The sequence below is a fragment of the Cydia fagiglandana genome, chromosome 6 (genome assembly GCF_963556715.1).
Source record: "Cydia fagiglandana chromosome 6, ilCydFagi1.1, whole genome shotgun sequence".
Taxonomy (NCBI): Eukaryota; Metazoa; Arthropoda; class Insecta; order Lepidoptera; family Tortricidae; genus Cydia; species Cydia fagiglandana.
In genome coordinates this window covers 1,970,966-1,989,532 of record NC_085937.1, presented here as the reverse complement: position 1 = coordinate 1,989,532, position 18,567 = coordinate 1,970,966, and the positions used below count along the sequence as shown (strand labels likewise).

General features: G+C 38.0%; 1 protein-coding gene and 1 long non-coding RNA gene across 11 annotated transcripts in view; one reads left to right on the top strand and one right to left on the bottom strand.

The window, feature by feature from the left end:
• Positions 1-18,567, top strand: part of LOC134664917 (disintegrin and metalloproteinase domain-containing protein 11) — a 733,539-nt gene that overhangs the window by 16,561 nt on the left and 698,411 nt on the right. The window lies entirely within an intron of this gene.
• The window catches only part of LOC134664935 (uncharacterized), a 91,745-nt gene that overhangs the window by 1,554 nt on the left and 71,624 nt on the right, over positions 1-18,567 (bottom strand). The gene's annotated exons all lie outside the window — the stretch shown is intronic.

The following is an 18,567-nucleotide window of genomic DNA, read 5'->3' as shown; positions in this document are numbered from 1 at the left end:
ACATTACTTTCCATTCAGATTCCCACAAGATGCTATTCGCAGAGAACTATGGAAAAAAGCTATCCAATTAGAGAGACATGACATTAAGTGGATGCCTGGAAAGATATCTAGAATATGTTCTATTCATGAGATATAACTTGTGAGATAATCATACCCGGTCTTCTATATGTAGATACACTTCCACTGAATTAATTTAACAAATACACACATTATCTGAAAATGTTGATCATTCGAATCCACCCTCTACCGTCACATATATGTAGGTTCTCTCTCAAGCCATTTCCGTCAGTAGAAAAGAGCGGCAAATTTAGAAAATGTAAGCGTGCGAATGGGTGTGGTCCCATACAAAATTTTAATTTTGCACCTTTTTCTACTGACAAACTTGCTTGACCGGCTATATACATATAAAATATTTCCATTGGAACTGAAAGTGGGGATTTATTGTGACTCCGCCTATTCAAATATTTTTGACCCGATTCGTGTACCCATGTAAATTTTGCAGGCTGTATAGCCAGTCAGAATTCTAAGATCAAGTTTACCATACATTTACAATGGCGTACTTGATCTTAGAAAAACGGACAGACTATACCTGAATGTGACTTCGCACTGCCATACAAATTGATAATAAAATATACAAAATACTTATTATAGCGGAATACATTTATACAACAATGATATATTTACTTATGTTGAGTTAGTCTGTCATTTCACAACAACATTTTAACTAGTTATCTTTTAATCTGCATTAAATTATTATACGTGTATTATTTGACTGGTTCTTCAATGTATGGCATAAACCTATCCCTGTCCAAGTCATATTCTAATCAAATATGAACCGCAAACTCTCAGCGGCCAGTACGTACAGCAAGAAGGTTATTAGCGGATTAATGTCGCTGATTGGTAGTTATTGACATTATATGCATTTCACCTACACTTAGCTATGTACCATTAGTGTAAAAAAGATGACTATTATTTTGTTTACCAGCTTTGATTACAGGCTCTGTAAACGCGTCATCTTATTTAAATGTAGGCGTAATTTTGTATGTGTGCTAATTTGGCCCGAGAATTTGAACGGTAATGTTCCTAAAGGCGGTTTCCATACTAAATATATGCGTTCACCGTTTCAATGATTTTAACGATGTCCCAAACAAGCTCTAGATGGTTGCATTTTTGTGCATAATGTGTTGCATTCCGATGCACTTTTGATGCTTATCTGTGTCGGGGGAAGTACCGGTACAGTCAACAACAGAGCTATGAATACAGGCAAAGTGTCAAAAATATGTATACAGTATTTACTTCATTGCCTGTACATTAAGGTCGTGTATACATATTTTTGGCACTTTGCCTGTATTCATAGCTCTGTTGTTGACTGTTCTAATATGGGACCGGCAAGAAACTAGGCGGGACAAATCTTTACAAAACATTACATCTATTAATTGACGTATCGTAAAGTTCGAATCGGTGTAGTACCTATTAGTTGACTGTCGAAAGAAAAGTACATTCAGCGACAAAATAAGCTTGTATAAAAATAGTCAAAAAACTTATCCAAAAGTACGTTATATAAATGACTGGAGTAACCATGACGATACTGAGGGCTTACCGCGAACCACGTTCGACGTGTTGTCTCTCTGTCGCACTTGTAAATTCGTACGTAAGTGTGACAGGGAGGCAACACGTCGAACGTGGTTCGCGGTGGGCTCTCAGGGCCGGCCCTCGCTGCACCTCTGACGTCACGCCGACGTCACGGCGGATCTGGGGCGCGGCGTGTGTGTGCGTGCCGTGACGTCATCGCCTGATTGAGCTGCAACGGTCACCTGCCGTTTGCATGGCCAAGTTTCATTGATTGTATTACATGTGTATAGTATCACCTTCTTATTCATGAGACTTAGAAAACCTAACTATAAAACTCCAGTGAAAGTCGTCGAAAATGTTAACATTATTTTAAACGGGTTACCTACTCACGTAATATTAAGTTGTATAAAAAAATCAAGAGAAGGAGCATAGCTATGGTTAATTTATTATCCAATTGATAAATACCTACTCAAATATAAAAAGGCGCTTTTTAAATATTTACTTCTTTGGGATCGTACCCGACATCCGATATCGGATGGGACATTGTGAAAACACTCTTAGAGAGTTTTCTCATTGTCCGATCGGATAGTCAGGGCGCAAGGGCGCGCCCACGCACACTACAATGAACATTATGCCTACATATACGCACACAAACAAATATTATCGGTCCGACAGCTGATGGGGCATTCCGACATAGCATAATTTATCGGGAGCGCCTTTCCGATATCGGATGTCGGAAGGCGCCTATGACATAAACAGCTGCAGGCAAGTGCCATTGACATTAAGTCCGCCTTTTTTGTGTTGTCTATCGTTTTTTAGTAATAATGATTTTTCAAATAAATACGGAGAAACACATGTTTCTTACAGTTTACTTCAAATCAAATCAAATCAAAGCATTTATTTTCAGGCTACTAAGGCCCATAGATACATAACTTACAAACTAATATACACCGTGTTTTTTTTGTTTTCCGTTAATTTCAAGGGTGTATTCCTGAGCTTAAATCCAGTAACTTTCTCAAAGACACCTATATTCTAATTAACTCCATTTCGGAGATAATCAATATTTTATTTTTTTCCTATAAGGCCTCTACAAGCGTGTACACTTGCCTTAGGGCCGGTTTACATATTGATTAGTGTTTAGAATGAGTTCATACATTTGCGAGTAAACTTAAGCACAATATCGGTCGATCGATGTTCGAAATGACATTGATATGTCACAGATTTCCATTGTTTGGTTGAGTTAAATGTAATGCCCGTTTTACAACAACGCTATATGCTACATTTAATTACTTATATTAATCTTAATTAAAAAAAAAAGCAAAAAATTTTGTTTTTTGAAAATTAACTATGCCATTTAGTTATCTTAAACGTACTTAACCATACCCCGAAGTTAACGGAATTCAATAAAAACACGGTGTATATATATATACAATAATAAAAATCTTAAATACTAAAAAATCATTTTCGTGACGCAGTTTTCTGTTGCTGCGTCACTTGCTCTGGTGTAGGATTCGGTAGATTCCCACGGAACCGTCGAAATATCACACCCTTCGGCCAGAAGTCCGTGCTCGCGATGGCTTCCAGCAGCGGCCGCGGCACGCGCACCACAAACAAGCTGAATGACGCGATCGCACACACTTCCTTTGTGCTTCCTTCCGACATCCGATATCGGACAATGTGAGAACACTCGTAGTCATACTCTACCGTCGTTTGTTTTACACACAGTTCGTCAGCATCGCGAGCAGCATTTAAAGCCGTTATACACAGCTGTTGTCGTCTAGACACAGTAATCAGACTTGCGTTTCATAAGCTGTCCGGGGAATATGATGCGACTTTGGTGCTTTATAGCTTTTTACTCGTAAATTGGATACGTTTGTGTAATAAGGCGTTTTTTGTGGTGAGTGAACTAGTTGTTTATACAATAATAGGTTCTGCCCGCGACTTTCGTTTGCGTGAATGATGATGATTATTGATAATAAAAACTACCCTATTTCCTTCCTCGGGCTTTTTTTAACTGTAACCACACCAAATTTCATCAAAATCGGTTCAGTAACTAGTGACTCTTACTATTGCAAGTAACGCATTTACATATTAGTAAGGATTCAAATATTGTAACACCCAATCATACGAACGGAACGTTAGCAAAGGTCTCCGTTTCAGCTTGGGCAAAAATGCTTTCGTATGTCTCCTCCACAGAGGCCCGTTTCTCAAAAGCTTGTAACTTGTAATATAAGCGGATGTCACTTTTTGACAGCTTTTGTTAGAAGCTAAAAGTTGAACTTTTCACAGATGATGTATTTCTGATGCCGCTATAACAACAAATATTAAAAACTACGGAACCCTCGGTGGGCGAGTCCGAGTCGCACTTTTCCGGTTTATTTTTTTTTATTGTGCTCGCCAGGTCTACAGCTCACAGAGCTATTAGTTTAAACAGTTGTTCCGATGATGTAATTAGCTAAATGACCCGTATGATGTATAGACGCTAATTTATTGGTAAATAAATTATGGCCGCTCAACCCGCCCCAAATTTAGGGGCTCATAAAACACGGTACCTTAGCAAATGTGTCTTCATTTGAGACTCGAGTCTGAGAGAGGTAATGACCGTTAGGTGGAGTTATTGATTGTGGAAGGAGAAATAAAAAACTTGGAGGCCAATTCGAACTTCAAGATATTCACAAGAGACGACACGTACTAGATACGTTATAGTTTAGATATCAACTAGTTCTCTTTTGCAGCGCAATTCGGGCAACCAATGTCACTTTTACGTTAGATAGAATAAGATATCTGTTAGATGTGAATTGGATCTCTAAGTCATATCCTGTGGAAATCGTTCAAGAGTATCTCCAGAATCGAGCAAATGTCAAATTTTACAGGTTAGATCTTAAACATATCGTTTTCGTATCTTGGTGATGTCTAAAAGATGTCTAATAGATGTCTAATTCAAAATCCGAATCGGGCCCCTACGTTTGACATCAATATGATATCTAAATTCTCGTTCGTCTTTGCGTCTCGCTCGCGCTAATACATGTACGGACAAGTGCGAGCGAATTGAACGCGCGAATATGGCCAGATTCGAACTTTAATACGTTAGAGCATTCCTGAGAAGTAACGCTACGTGGGATTTCAAGGTTTTTCCAATGGCTAAGGTCACTCTGTATACCTACGTCAAATAGTAGATGTAGATCGCATATGTTAGAGTCAAAAGTGGCGTTTCTTCAATCAATACGTCACTTTTGACTAGAGATGCAACGGATAGTTGTTTGGCCGGATACCGGATACCGGATATCCGGCCTGGACAATGGCCGAATATCCGGTATCCGGCCGCCGGATATTCGGCCGGCGGAACTATACCTACATTTCGGTTTTTCAGGTGCGTATTCTGCAGGTTTGACATGTTTCCTAGTAAACGTTCGCGCGGACTCATTTCTAGGTTCGAAATGAGTGCGCGTGTAAGACAGTGAAATGATTAAATTGTTTTAAAATAATAAACAAGTACGATTATGACCGTGTCTGTTTCTTAAATCCAATTTGTTTACTCCGAAATCAAGCAATGTTACTATCCGGTATCCGGCCGGATAGTGGGTCGCTATCCGGTATCCGGCCGGATAGTAAAATAATGGCCGGATAGGCCGGATACCGGATAGTAACCGGATATCCGGTGCATCTCTACTTTTGACACTGACATCCGACCCATATCGTATCTAGAGCAAATTTTTTACTTATATTAAAGTTCGAATCAGGCCGTAAATATCATGATTCTCCTAACATTTGGCTCCGTACCATCATTACAAATCTAAATGACATAGCGAGCGTAGCATTCGTAGCAGCATTCGCACGCCTCTCGTAGCGCGCTACGAATACCGTAGCCCGTAGCCGATTCACACACGCAAGGAATGTCGGGCGTTTCGCAGTTTTTTGTGCCGACGGCAGAATTGCCTGTTTTTTTTTAACTTTTTGGCGACTTTTGGCGTATTTTTGCCTTGTCTGATTGCTTGGTGTGAAGTTTTCAGTTTGGACAAGATTTAAAATTTTAAACCGACTATCAGGCCAATTCAAACGTACACTGACATCAGAATGACATAGTCTAACTGATGTTGAGTTATCGTGCATTTCGCTCGTTTTTGTCAAAACGTGTATAATGTACGATAATTGAATGACATCACATGGATTAGATGTGATTATCTTATCATTGTACGATCTAATTGGTCTGATAGCTTTGTTCAACTTCTCAGTAAAGCTTCATTTTTACATGGTGATTAAGTGAATTATATTGCCAATACATATCTAAGCATTCTCAGTAAAAAATTACTTACCATTTTTTTTTGGAAAGTCATCAACTTTTGAGCTGATAAGAATCACGAGGACTATCGCTTTAGAAATGAAAAAAAAATTGTTAATTTTGTGACGCATTTTCACATACATTTTGTATGAATCGTCACAAAACAAACCCCTAAAATGTGTATGAAAAACGAGAGACACAATTTTTTTTTGTTTTAATCTATAATCAATAGTGATTCTGAGTCAAAATAACCCAAGAGTTGTCAGTTTTTCGAAAAAAAAATATTTTTTTTTTCTTAAAACTCATCTACGCTCGCTTACACATCCTGAACACAATTTTAAACAAAAAAACCTCCTAAATCAATCAAAACACAAATCCAATTTTGCTCACATAATTTCCGAAACACATTTACAAAATACTCGGCCGTGAGGTACCAAGTATTTGATTGTAGCGGAGCAGACGGGCGGCGATAAATCTTAATATAAACAATATTAGCGGAACAGATGCCTGCTTGCTACCTGCCGGGTTAATTACCTGGTATGGAACAGGTATAAATACTAGATAGTATTAAGAGTATTGTAAATGTAGTAGGTAACTATTATGTGATATTAATATAGTATTGTAAATACATGAAGGTTTGTGATCTGCATGTAATCAATATTGACGTAGATGCCAACCTGCCGCTACCTACCGGAGTACGGAACAGGTATAAGTACTAGGCAAATCGGGTTCGAAGGACCATAACGGCCCGATTCGAACTTTAGGATACGTCAAATATTCCGGCTAGATACGATATGGATTCAAAAATGACGTTTTTGTTTAAAGAAACGTCACATTTGACACTGACATATCTAATCCATATCGTATCTAGCCGTAATATTTGACTTATTTTAAAGTTCGAATCGGGCAATGTTTGATGGTACTTATACAGTGAGTAAATCTAATACGGGCGATAAATTAAATCGGACATAGTATTCATTAGTGTAATCATGAAGTAAAAGGCTTTTTTGAGTTGCAGTTCATTACGACCCCATAATTAATTTTTTTTAAATTTCTCAGCAGCAATGTACTGTAAACATGATTGCGGTACCGAAACGTCAAATGTTCATTAGCAATACAACAATAGCATTTACAAACTTACCTATCTGGAGGAACATTCACAATACATGTTAGCATTACACTGCGTTTAATGTTTTGTAGTTATTTTGGTAGATAAAAGTACTACTATTAGGCGTGTTAAAAGATATTAAATCTTATTTATTTATTTATTATGTTTATCAACAAGAAACTGACTTCATTTTAATCAGTCACGATGACAGCACTTGACGTGATTATTTCTAATCTGAGCAATAGACAAGCACCTTTGATAGCACACCCTTTTTGAAAATTCATCTAATATCAGTATCTCATAAGTGATTATTGTGTATTCATTTCGTATTTAATTTGCCTGATTTTTTATACCAGGATGGCGGAAAATAAGCATACGGCCCGCCTAATAGTTGTACAGTTATTACCAAAATTATTTCGAGAATTAAGTAAACCGTCTAAACACCACAAAACTTGGTTGGTACATTGTGTGAAAACGTGGCAAACTCTTTGGTGGAATTGCAAGTTTCTTATTTTATTTCAACTCAGATTTGACAATGTCAGTCGTTCGATTCAAAAGTAATCGTATGTTATAAAAATGCCTCGTTTAAATAACAACTTTTGTGCACCTGAATTAATGGACATGATTTTAATTTACGGTGAAACACTACAAAATGGTCATCGAGCGCTAACTGAGTACAGAGAGCGATTCCCTCATCGGGTTGTACCAAGAAACGCTCGAGTAATTGTAAACGCGATACAGGATCAGGATCAGGACAGGATCGCGAAGGATTGCCCGTAACTGGAAGGGTGGAGGGGGCAAAACTAAACTCAGGTTTCTCAGAATTTGTATTGTTGTAAATTGTGTTTTTTAGTTTTCTTTTTTAGTTGGTGTTCTTTAGGTAAGTATTTCAGCAACTTCAGTACATTTCAGTTGTAATTTAAATGGGTCGTTATTACGCGTTACGGTCGTTATTAACATACGCAATAGGAGTTTTTGAAAGTAACTGTCAACGAGCGTTTAACGTGAGTGTGTTTGCATTACATTGCGGGCTGAATTATTTTGTATGGACAAAATTATTGTTGCAACTTTAAGTAAATGTTATCTAATTACCTTTACTTTGTCCTATACTAACCACCGTTAAGAGATTCGCCCGTATTAGATTTACTCACTGTATACTCTTAATGCAAATACTGAATTAGGTGTACCTACCTATTGATAACCAATTGAGTACTGCGTAGAAGTACGTATATACTCGTAACTAAGGCATATTTTAACACATTCATTGCCACTATGTGCTACGGGTTACGCTCTGAGCGCGTAGCCACTGTATCGCCGTATGGAGCGCGTAGTCGCTACGAACAGTGTACTCGACAGTCGGGTTTTTGGCCCTGAATGTGTTAATTGTCTTTACTATTAAATTCCAAATGGTTAATACTGAGCCGATAGTACGAAGCAATAACTAAAATCTATTACAACTCCACCAACATTTGATAACCTCAATGTTATCTACGCTCATTCAATCCAAAATGAACTCTATCTAAAAATATATAAAGTTGAAATTGCAACATAACGAAGATGCGACATAGCAAAAGTTATTAAACTCCTAATCGGTGGCGGGAAGTTCATCGAACTTTCAAATCGGACAAATGACGATGAATCGAATCGAATAAATTCCGGCGAATTAATTCGATCGGCTGATTTATATCGGAAAAGCAGTTGGGAAGTAGGCCGGTAATTGTTTATTAATTGTTTAGAGATAGCCGGTGGTATGGCGCGTGCTTTGAGAACTATTTGTTTGGGTTAAGAGTCGGACCTAGCTGAAATGACCATCCCCCACCTCTAAATTTACAGCTTGACAAAAGTAGAAATTAAAAAGTGGCAACACTGTAGTGTCGTCCCTATCAAATCAATATATATATGTCGGCGCCCGATCGTAAGCTCAGGCATACCGTGAAATTCCTAGGCATATCGTGAAACGTGGAAAATCTTTGACCCGTTCCCTGAGTTGACGGAGCTCTACGCGGGGCGCCTATTTCTGCACAGCTTGCCCTTCGGGCATCTGAAGCAACCTAACGAACCTATCCTACCTACTTATATATTGGATTAATGTTACTATCGTCAAAACATTACACAGGAACATTACGATCTGCCTGATCATACGATCGGCCGCCGACATATATAAAAGAACGGGACGACATTACAGTGTTTAATTTTTAATTTCTACTCTTTTTTGCCAGGCTGCACTTGCCTAAACTTTTGGAAAATAACGATCTAATGCGCCTTTTATGCTCTGTCTAGTGAGTGATCTGTGGGTTAAGGGTTATAACGTGAGATCAGAGAGTATTAACCTCGAGTTTGCGTCGGAATACAAAATGGACTTGTTTATATACAAGCAAAAATTATAAATGGCGCCTTTATATTTTATTATATTTCCGTTTTAAGCACGTTTCGCGGAAATCGAACATTTTACTTGAAATACGGTGTATTTACCATTTCGTGTTAAATTAAATAACGGTATTTTATTACTGTAGTCGTCAAATATGTACACGGGCTTATTAAATTTCAGGTAAACAGCACACTGGACTTGAACTAAAATTATTCTTGCGTTCTGTAATATGTTATTACATGTTAACTGTATTTTTAATCAGCTTTAAAAAAAGGACGAGGTTGTAATTCAATTTTTTTTTTCAATCACAAAACAAAATACAAATACAAATACTTTATTATGTCACATAGCGCCAGCTAGTGGTTTAGGTGGAACTTCGTTGGTTTTGTTATTTCTGTTAGTGTTAATTTCTTTTTAGAAATATTGAACAGGATTTAATTTAATTATATAGTTTAGGTACAAATATAAATATTTGTATTTCACCTTTTTTCTTGATATTGTGTCGTTAGTTAATTAAACCTACATGTTTTAAAGGGTAGCACAATATGACTGGCAACGTGCAGTTCGTGTTGTAAAGAGCATTAAATTTGAAATGGAAGGAAAATGGAATAAGAAGAAAAGACGGCATTGATTAGTGTCAGAACATAATATTGGTTGTTACAAAAATTTGAATATATTAATATAAAACTCAGCGTGGAAATCCATTGTCGCTGTATATAGTTCCGGAGATACATATTTTGGTTACTGGGTAAGTAATTCTCGCAATGTTGTGTTTTCACGGCAAACCGTCTAAATTCAAACTCAGTAAAGACTAAGTTATCTATTCTTTCCAGGGTTTAATAGATCGAGGCAAATGTTGCTTTCCTTTGCCATGTTGCTGAGGAGAGAGGTGTGTGCCCATGAGCGTGGCAAGCTGATGTAAGAGACGGGTCTTCTCAAGATCGGGACGCCTTTCATGGCCATTGTCACGAGTTCCGACCCAAATGCTATTCTTGACCGCTGCAGACTTTTCTGTAAGTGTTTCGATTCGGTTCAGTGTTTAGGTGTCTGTCAGCAGTTGTGCACAAAGCTAAATCTCATGATATTTGTTATATTTTAGATCGTCTGTCTCGTTCGTCTGGCGGAATGCAGAGGAGTTAACTTGGAGGAATTAACATCGGCTGTGGCCGCAGGTATGTGTTGGCCCTTAGGTAGCCCTTAGGTAGCCCTTAGTACGCTCATAGTTTACTTGAAGTCCAATTTTTATTATTGTCATAGATCGGTAACCTTTTGCTTTTGTCACATTTATAATGAATAACTTTAATATCATAACGTCGCAACAGGCGTGCCGGACGGGTGTGGCGGCGCGGGCGGCGCGGTGCCGGCGCGGCGGCGGCGGCGCCTGTTCGCGGGCCACGGCGCGCGCACGCAGCGCGGCGCCAACGCTCCCACCGCTCGGGCCCGAACTGCTCTTAATCGTATCATACTGGAGTCAGATGATGTAGATATATTTGCTGATAGTGCTGGTGTATTTTACAGGAATCTGATCAGGTGCATAGAAAATAATATAATGTAAAAATGCATCCCGGATCTCATTGTTATAAGTTTATTTGTTGTTGTATAAATTTTTTTAGAATTTTAATATTATAATGTAATATACCACATAAGTGCTTTGGTGTCATACTGTTAATTTATGTGTAAAGTTTAATAAATAAAATAAAATAAAATAACCAAGGTTTACTGTGATTTAATGGGCAGTGTTACTTGCCAAATTCAATGCTCAGGTGTAACTTTCGTATAATAACTATCTGAATAAAATTTTATTAAACAACTAGTTTGTTGGTGGTTTATCCTAAGTGTGAGAATACAGATATTAATGAACCAACCTTGCTTTACCTTTAGCAGTCTGAGCTAGAAGTTGAAATTTTAGGGTATGTAGGAGAAGAAATAAATCGGCTATCAAGTGGATTCAAGTGTTTTCTTTATTTTATACATCCCTAAGTATTATGTAACCAGCCGGGTACATTTTCGTAGGTTTACAGGTTACAATTAATAACGCCAAGTTACATGTTACAGGTTACAGGTACAGTCTATATCGAATTTAAAATTAACGAAATTAAATTAAATTGGAACACTATTTGAAACTCAGTCATAGATATGCATGCCATATAAAAATTAGGTTAAATTTACTGTAGTATTAAGTTTTAGTTAAGTACTTACATTGCTATGTACCCTAACAGGGTTCATGTGAACACTAGCTGTAAAATGCTCTTTGTAAGACCTTATGTAACACATGATTATAAATGCAATAAATGAATTATGAATTATGAGATACCGAACTAGATCTAAGTTCGTTTCATTTTTATCTAATCCTGTTCTGATGGTGGGGTTAGGGGTTTAAGCTCAAGAAATAACCTCAGATAATTCCAACTAGGATCTCCTATTATTGTTACTGTGACGAAATTGTACAATTCCCTGATCATAAGTGTGAAAGTTAGTAGGTATATAACCAAATATTATCTGTTTAAATATTATCTCCAAACCAAACCAAAATCTTTATTCCCAAGCTCATTGTGTATTCGCAAGTCAGATATCGGCAGATTCGCCTTTCTATTTTTCCCCTTATCAATCAATCCGCGAGTCAACTTGTCTGGCAGGAGCAAAAACCAGGCCCCCGGAGACCACATTACCGTGCGTTACTTTACACGTGCGGTGATAGTGTGGTTCCTCAATATTGTATAACTATATGTATATTTAGATTTATTTAGATTTAGTTATTTATAGATTTTTTTTGTGTGTTTTTTTATCTGTATTTTGTATGTAATTCGACATTAAGAGACCATATACATCTCTTAGTAATTGTAATACGTTAGATTGAATTGTTAGTTTTATTTTATAAAATTGTTGATGTTATTATTTTTGCTTTTGTGTAAATTCAATGTTGACGTGTAAAAGTGCCCTTGTGGCCTATTTGCTGAATAAATGTTGATGTTTGATGTTTGATGTTTGATGTAGATAACCATACTCATACATAAGGACCACTGAAAATACTTATATAGGTATCTATTTTATTATTTACGAAAAGAATCTGTTTTTGTTGAATTTTCGTAACATTTATCGTTGTTACACCTATTGTTGAACATAAAGGTGACAGTCCATTTCCAACGACAGCTGCACTACTGTTCATTTTACTATGGAAATTGATAATGACAGCGACGCATTTAGTGCAGCTGCGGTTAGAAATGGAATGTTACCATAAGTCTCTTTTTCTTTTGGTGTGCTGAAGCTCGTTAGTAGGTGCATTATCGTGTGACAGGGTCAAATATATCATGCTGTCCCTGTCAGATGATGTTATATAACATTTTATAACAGCCAAACTAAAGAGCTGAAAGCGACTAAAGAGCAACTGTACAATTTTCACAATTTAAGCGCTACAATTTTGGAACGTCTATAATGTCACTGGGGTTTCTGAAAAAAAAAGGGAGTTTAGATTGTGTTAACCCTTTATAGGGCACACTTAGGGCCACTTGCGCCATTCACTATCCCGGGGTTAACCGGTTAAACCTAAAGTTACCATGGTTACCAGTACAATTTGACACTTGGTTAACGGTTTAACCGCTTAACTAGTTAGTGGGATGGTGCAAGTGGCCCTTAGATAATTATTATACGGCAAAAATTAACACCTTATAACAGAATTTTTTTGTTGCTTTTTTTTCCTATAAATTTTAAGATTACGAGGCGATGAGGGTTGAACCGTGTATTTGTTTTATCCTGAATTGTGAAAGTGCTGTGTTGTGTTTGGCTTTTGACTTGTTAATTAATCAAGCCAGGGCTCGCTGGCACAGTGGCATTGACCGCCGGGATCATCGGAAACTTTGTATCATTTATTATTGGTGCTTATAGCTTTTTGAAAGCAAGTCAAAGACAAATCACAGAAACCAGCATTACAAAACAGGCATTATCCCACACGGAATTGGCAACTTTATTCGTCTACAAAACTTCTTATCGTCCCCGTAAATATTCGTGAAACCTATGAAGTAAAATATATCGACAATATCGGAGACCGGAGAAACTAAAATCGTTTTGCAGATACGCAAATTGAATCAATTTTTCGTACGAAATTGTATCCGCGGAGGCCCGGAACGTAAGCACTTTGGAAACGCAGGCGTGATGCTGATTCCAATTTAACCGTGCGATATGGTTTTGATCTTATTTTGATACGACCTGGAGTCATGTCATCAGGACAAGATTCAGTTTTTTTTTTCTGAAACAGTTATGTGTTTGAACTGATATGTCAAAAGTGACATTACTGGATCAGAAGCTTAGCCAAATGCCAACACCGATCGAAAATAAAAATGTAACGGGCTGTGGTAACAAAAGTACAGTCAGCGATAAAAGCTTGTACCAAAAATGATTTTTTTGCCAAAAACTTATTGACGTTAGTGGTCCACATGAACAGATAATCTGCATTGCCGCCTACTGCCAGGCTACCATCGCCGTTAAAACAGTATTCTTAGCCAACTCGGACTTAAATCCTATTACTTTACTGCTCCGAATACAAAATACGGGTAATTCTCTTTGCGTTTGCGCTACAGAGCTGATAATTGCAGCTAGTCCACTGTATTCAGACTTGGTAATGACGTTATAGCGTTGAGCCGGTCCGAAATAAGGTACGTTTAGTGTTGGTTAAGAATCGAGCCCTTTGAGTCTCTGCTTTAATCCTCGACATAGATTTTCAGACTTATAATTGAGTCGGAACTCGAGCTTTTCAACTTGTTAGAGACCAGTACCCCTATGGAAAATGGCGTCGCTGCGCAGTTGCCCCAACGTTGCGTCGAGCACCAGCCGTAGAATTGGTTAGACGCCATTGCTCGGGAGACGCTAGGGTGGCCCTTAAGTCCGTTTTAGACATGGCTAAATTTTACATTTAAGAGGAAAGGAGACGGCTGGATTTATGTCGCTATCCGACAACATTAGCTATAGTCGTACATTATAGCGCGGTAATGTACGGCAGTATATTGTTTTCAGCGCCGACTAGAGGCTGATTGATTGTTTCCGTGGCACGCGGCCAGGAGCCCGGTTTAATGGATGCGGCATCTAGGGGCGGTGTTCTCTGTTTATTTATTTTATTTATTTAAGGATCACCAACGGATAATACATCTACACAATTACATATGAACAAGGACATTTCTGTTCTGGTTTTCTAAACACATTCACTGCCAGTGACATCGCTAGGTTCTCTGTTCGTAGGCGCTTTTGCGTGGGCCTATGTCCTACAGTGGAAGTCCTCTGGCTGATATGATGAGGCGTTTTTCGTTGGTGTGTGTTGTTGGTCTGCTCGTAGCGCGTGGCTCGCGATGGCACTTTAAGTGTAAGGCGCCGTGGGTTCAGGGTCCTTCGCAGCTCGCTGAGCACTGAGCGGATGGGCGTACGTACCATTATTGTTATCGAATCTAAATGAAGTGGATTATGTATTATACATATTGAATTAAACACATATTTCGCACTGGTTTTTTATTTTTAGTTAGTTTTAACAAAAAATAAACAATGGTGCGTTTTGGATCTATGTTTGTGATTATTTTAGGGACCAAAAGCGTTTTCGAATCAATGGAGCTACTAGAGGCTAAGATTATTGCTATTCATATTTTTTGACAACCTATTATTTTCTAAAAAGCGCTACGATTTTACAAAAACTCTGCTGGCCGGATTCACTGCAGCGTAAATGCCATATCCATAGACGGATAGCTTCGGTGTGGCAACAGGCGCCGACAAGGCACAATCGCTGGGCCGATCGATTTGCGGGAACATATCTAATGTGAAGGCTCGCGGTCTTATCTCCTTAATGTACATACGTCATCATCAGGTTATTACACTAACGCCGTGCCTCAAAATAAATAATAGTACTAGGTATAAAAGGTTCACTCTGTAACAAAACGCATCTATTACGACAAATATGACCGCTAGGTGGCACAAGGCGTCCGTTCCGTAGCGGTGCGCCGCAACTACTATGGCTGGACACCAAAATTGGTGCGGGCCGCATGTACTTGTAGCGACGTGACAAAATCACGGAGTGAGCCACGCCTGGCCGTGCTGGGACTGGCTTCATCATAATCATCATCATGTTCCCGTCGCCCACTGCTGAGCACATGCCTCACTTCGTGTACGCCACTTATCCCGGTCCTGGGCTAGTCTGATCCAGAAGTGCCTGGCTGCTATAGCTATAGAAGTAAAGGGACGGATCCGAATTTCACCTTCCCATACAAATGGAGTTTTGTTCTCATTTTAAAACTACGTGTTGGATTGTAATGAAACTTGGCGCATACAGTGACATGAGGTATATCTATTCTAGTTCTGTAATTACTAATCAGTTTATATAGTTCCAGTTTATAAAACAAACAAGTTTTGTATGAATAACTTAAATTCACTATATTTTTTTAACTATGGCATCTGAAGTTACATAAACTAATTACAGATTATTGTATTACAGTTGTATTACAGACCTTACAGTTGTAAGTACAGAGCAATCTAGCAAGTCGTTTTAAAATGAGAGCTTAACTACGTTTGTACGGAGAACCGAGCTCGCTGCGGACTCTTAAGATCACTGTGTGGCATTTTAGATAATTAGTAGTAGTATTTATAGTATTACCCACTGTTGTAATATTCTAATTTTCAATTCGAATTAAACTTTTAAAGAATGTCATCAGTAGGGAAGAGCGGGGTTAAACGTGCCGGGGGTAAGTTGTTCCGATGGGAATAGGAACGCAAGTAAGCCATGGAGCGATTCGTATGATGTTTGTCGCGAAAAGTCAGACCACTATGCGATTGCAGGAGCCGTTTTCGTTCCTTCCATTACAGTAGAATAGTAGTGGAAAATAAATAAAAAACGAGGGCACAACTAACCCTACGGAAAATCCCATTTTTGCTTTGGATTTATTTACTAACTGTTGATAGTACCCAAAAAATAATCACATATTTCGACGAACTGCAAAGTACTATTTTAGCGTGTGTGAACCGAGATTAAAATATTTGACGAATAAGTTAGAATTTTAAGCAACGGATCAACCAGCCCCATAGCGGGGTTAGTTGTTCCGTTCCGACCTATCTCATGAAAAAAAATCTGGTAAAAAAACAGTTTAACGATGTACAAAACAATATCACTATTCAGAAACGCAAATAATCATTATTTAATATAGCGCAAGCAACATACCTTATTCATACTGTTTTCATACTTTAAATTTGTATTTTATGAAAATCGGCACGTTTAACCCCACTCTCCCCTAAGAAACACCACGGTACCTTGCCCTTGATACACTACTCGTATGCATTAGTATTCGGCACCGGCGCCGTCAGTTACCCGGTGTGTGGGTTCAATCTAGTTAATTAAAGCCAACTTGGCGTTCAACTACTTTATCTACTTCCTGTTTCTATCTGATACAGAGGAAGAAGAGGAAATACGTATTTTTTAATACTGCTCAGATATTTTTATGAGATAAGACTGATAAGCATACAATTCATACACAATATGTGGTATATGGTCAGTACTTAAAAAAAAATTAGAATGCGTTTTTTTTTCTTCAAATATTGTTTATATTAGCGTTGTTAACTATTGAAAACTATGACATATTATCATATCAACGCCGCCGCATTATTGCGTTGATCCGATTATGACGTTGCCGCCGCATTCTGTCACTTATTTTATCATGGAAATTGACACACACAGCATCGGTAACAACGCCCAAACAGTTCCTAATGTTTTTCCTAGTGCAGTTTACATTTGAACGTCTTTTTTCGCGCTTTTATCCAAATTAATTAAATGTCACGTCCACAACTGTACTGTGCAGTCACCTGCAATAATATGTTACACAACGTAAGCCGCAAAAATATCTAACAATTTGCAGAGCCATAAGAGTGTGTCACATATTTTTGCGGGCTTTGGAGAGTAACATATTATTGCAGGTGAGTGTACTTGACTACAAGTTGACGAGAACACGTCGCCATCAGCCTCAAGACATAAAACTAAAATTCAATATTCCACATGCACTTTACTTTTGACGACTTGGACACATTTAAAGCGCGGTTAAAACTATAACGCCGGACTGTACTGCAATAAAATTTATGACATTGCCGTTTTGTGAACGTAAAAATTCATTTTTACGGTGTGCTCTTTTGTATCTTTGGGGGAAAAAGTGGTGCTATTCGTGTGTTTTTCATATTTTGTGACATCTCTACTATCATTTGAAGTTTACGTAAACTTGTTTATTATTATCACAATGTTTTATTTCACTTGTATAAAGTTAAATTAGACCCATTTCCCATTTCGACTGAACTGAAACTTCACATACCTAAGTACATAATGTAAGGTTGAGTGACATGCAACATTATGGTATCATCGAGCTGATCTGATAATGAACCTTATTGTCTGCCGTATTCGAATTTCAAGATATTCACAAGAGACGACACGTACTAGATCCATTCTAGATGCGTTATAGTTTAGATATCAACTAGTTCTCTATTGCAGCTCAATCCGGGCAACCAATGTCACTTTTACGTTAGATAGAGTAAGATATCTATTAGATGTGAATTGGATGTCTAAGTTATATCCTGTGGAAATCGTTCAAGAGTATCTCCAGAATCGCGCAAATGTCAAATTTGACAGGTTAGATCCTAAACATATCGTTATCGTATCTTGGTGATGCCTAATAGATGTCTATTTCAAAATCCGAATCGGGCCCTGTGTTAGGGTTTGGTAGAATTGTCTCGCTCTCGAAAACTATTAGTTGCCAAGAAAAGTAGAGTCAGCGATAAAAGGTTGTATAGTAAATGAAAATTTTGACAACATACTTGTTATATCAAATACCATTCTGTGTCAATCAATTCATCAATAAACAACTGAAAGTATTATAAGTACTTATCTCTTAAATTGCTCATAGATTTTGTAAAGGCGCCTCTTCACGTTGGGCCAACGCCAACGCCAACGAGGGATGCATTTATGCGTTAGAGGGAGCAAGTGATATTGCTATCTCATTCTACCGCATGGCTGCGTCCCTCGTTGGCGTTGGCGTTGGCCCAACGTGAAGAGGAGCCTTAAGGTGAAAGGAACCTTAACGGATGACTCACAGCCGTATTCTAACAATGAGATACGTCAAATACTAGATAATGAAACGATATGGATTAGATATGTCAGTGTCAAACAAGTGTCAAAATTGACTTTTCTTCAAACAAAAACGTCACTTTTGACACTTGTTTGACACTGACATATCT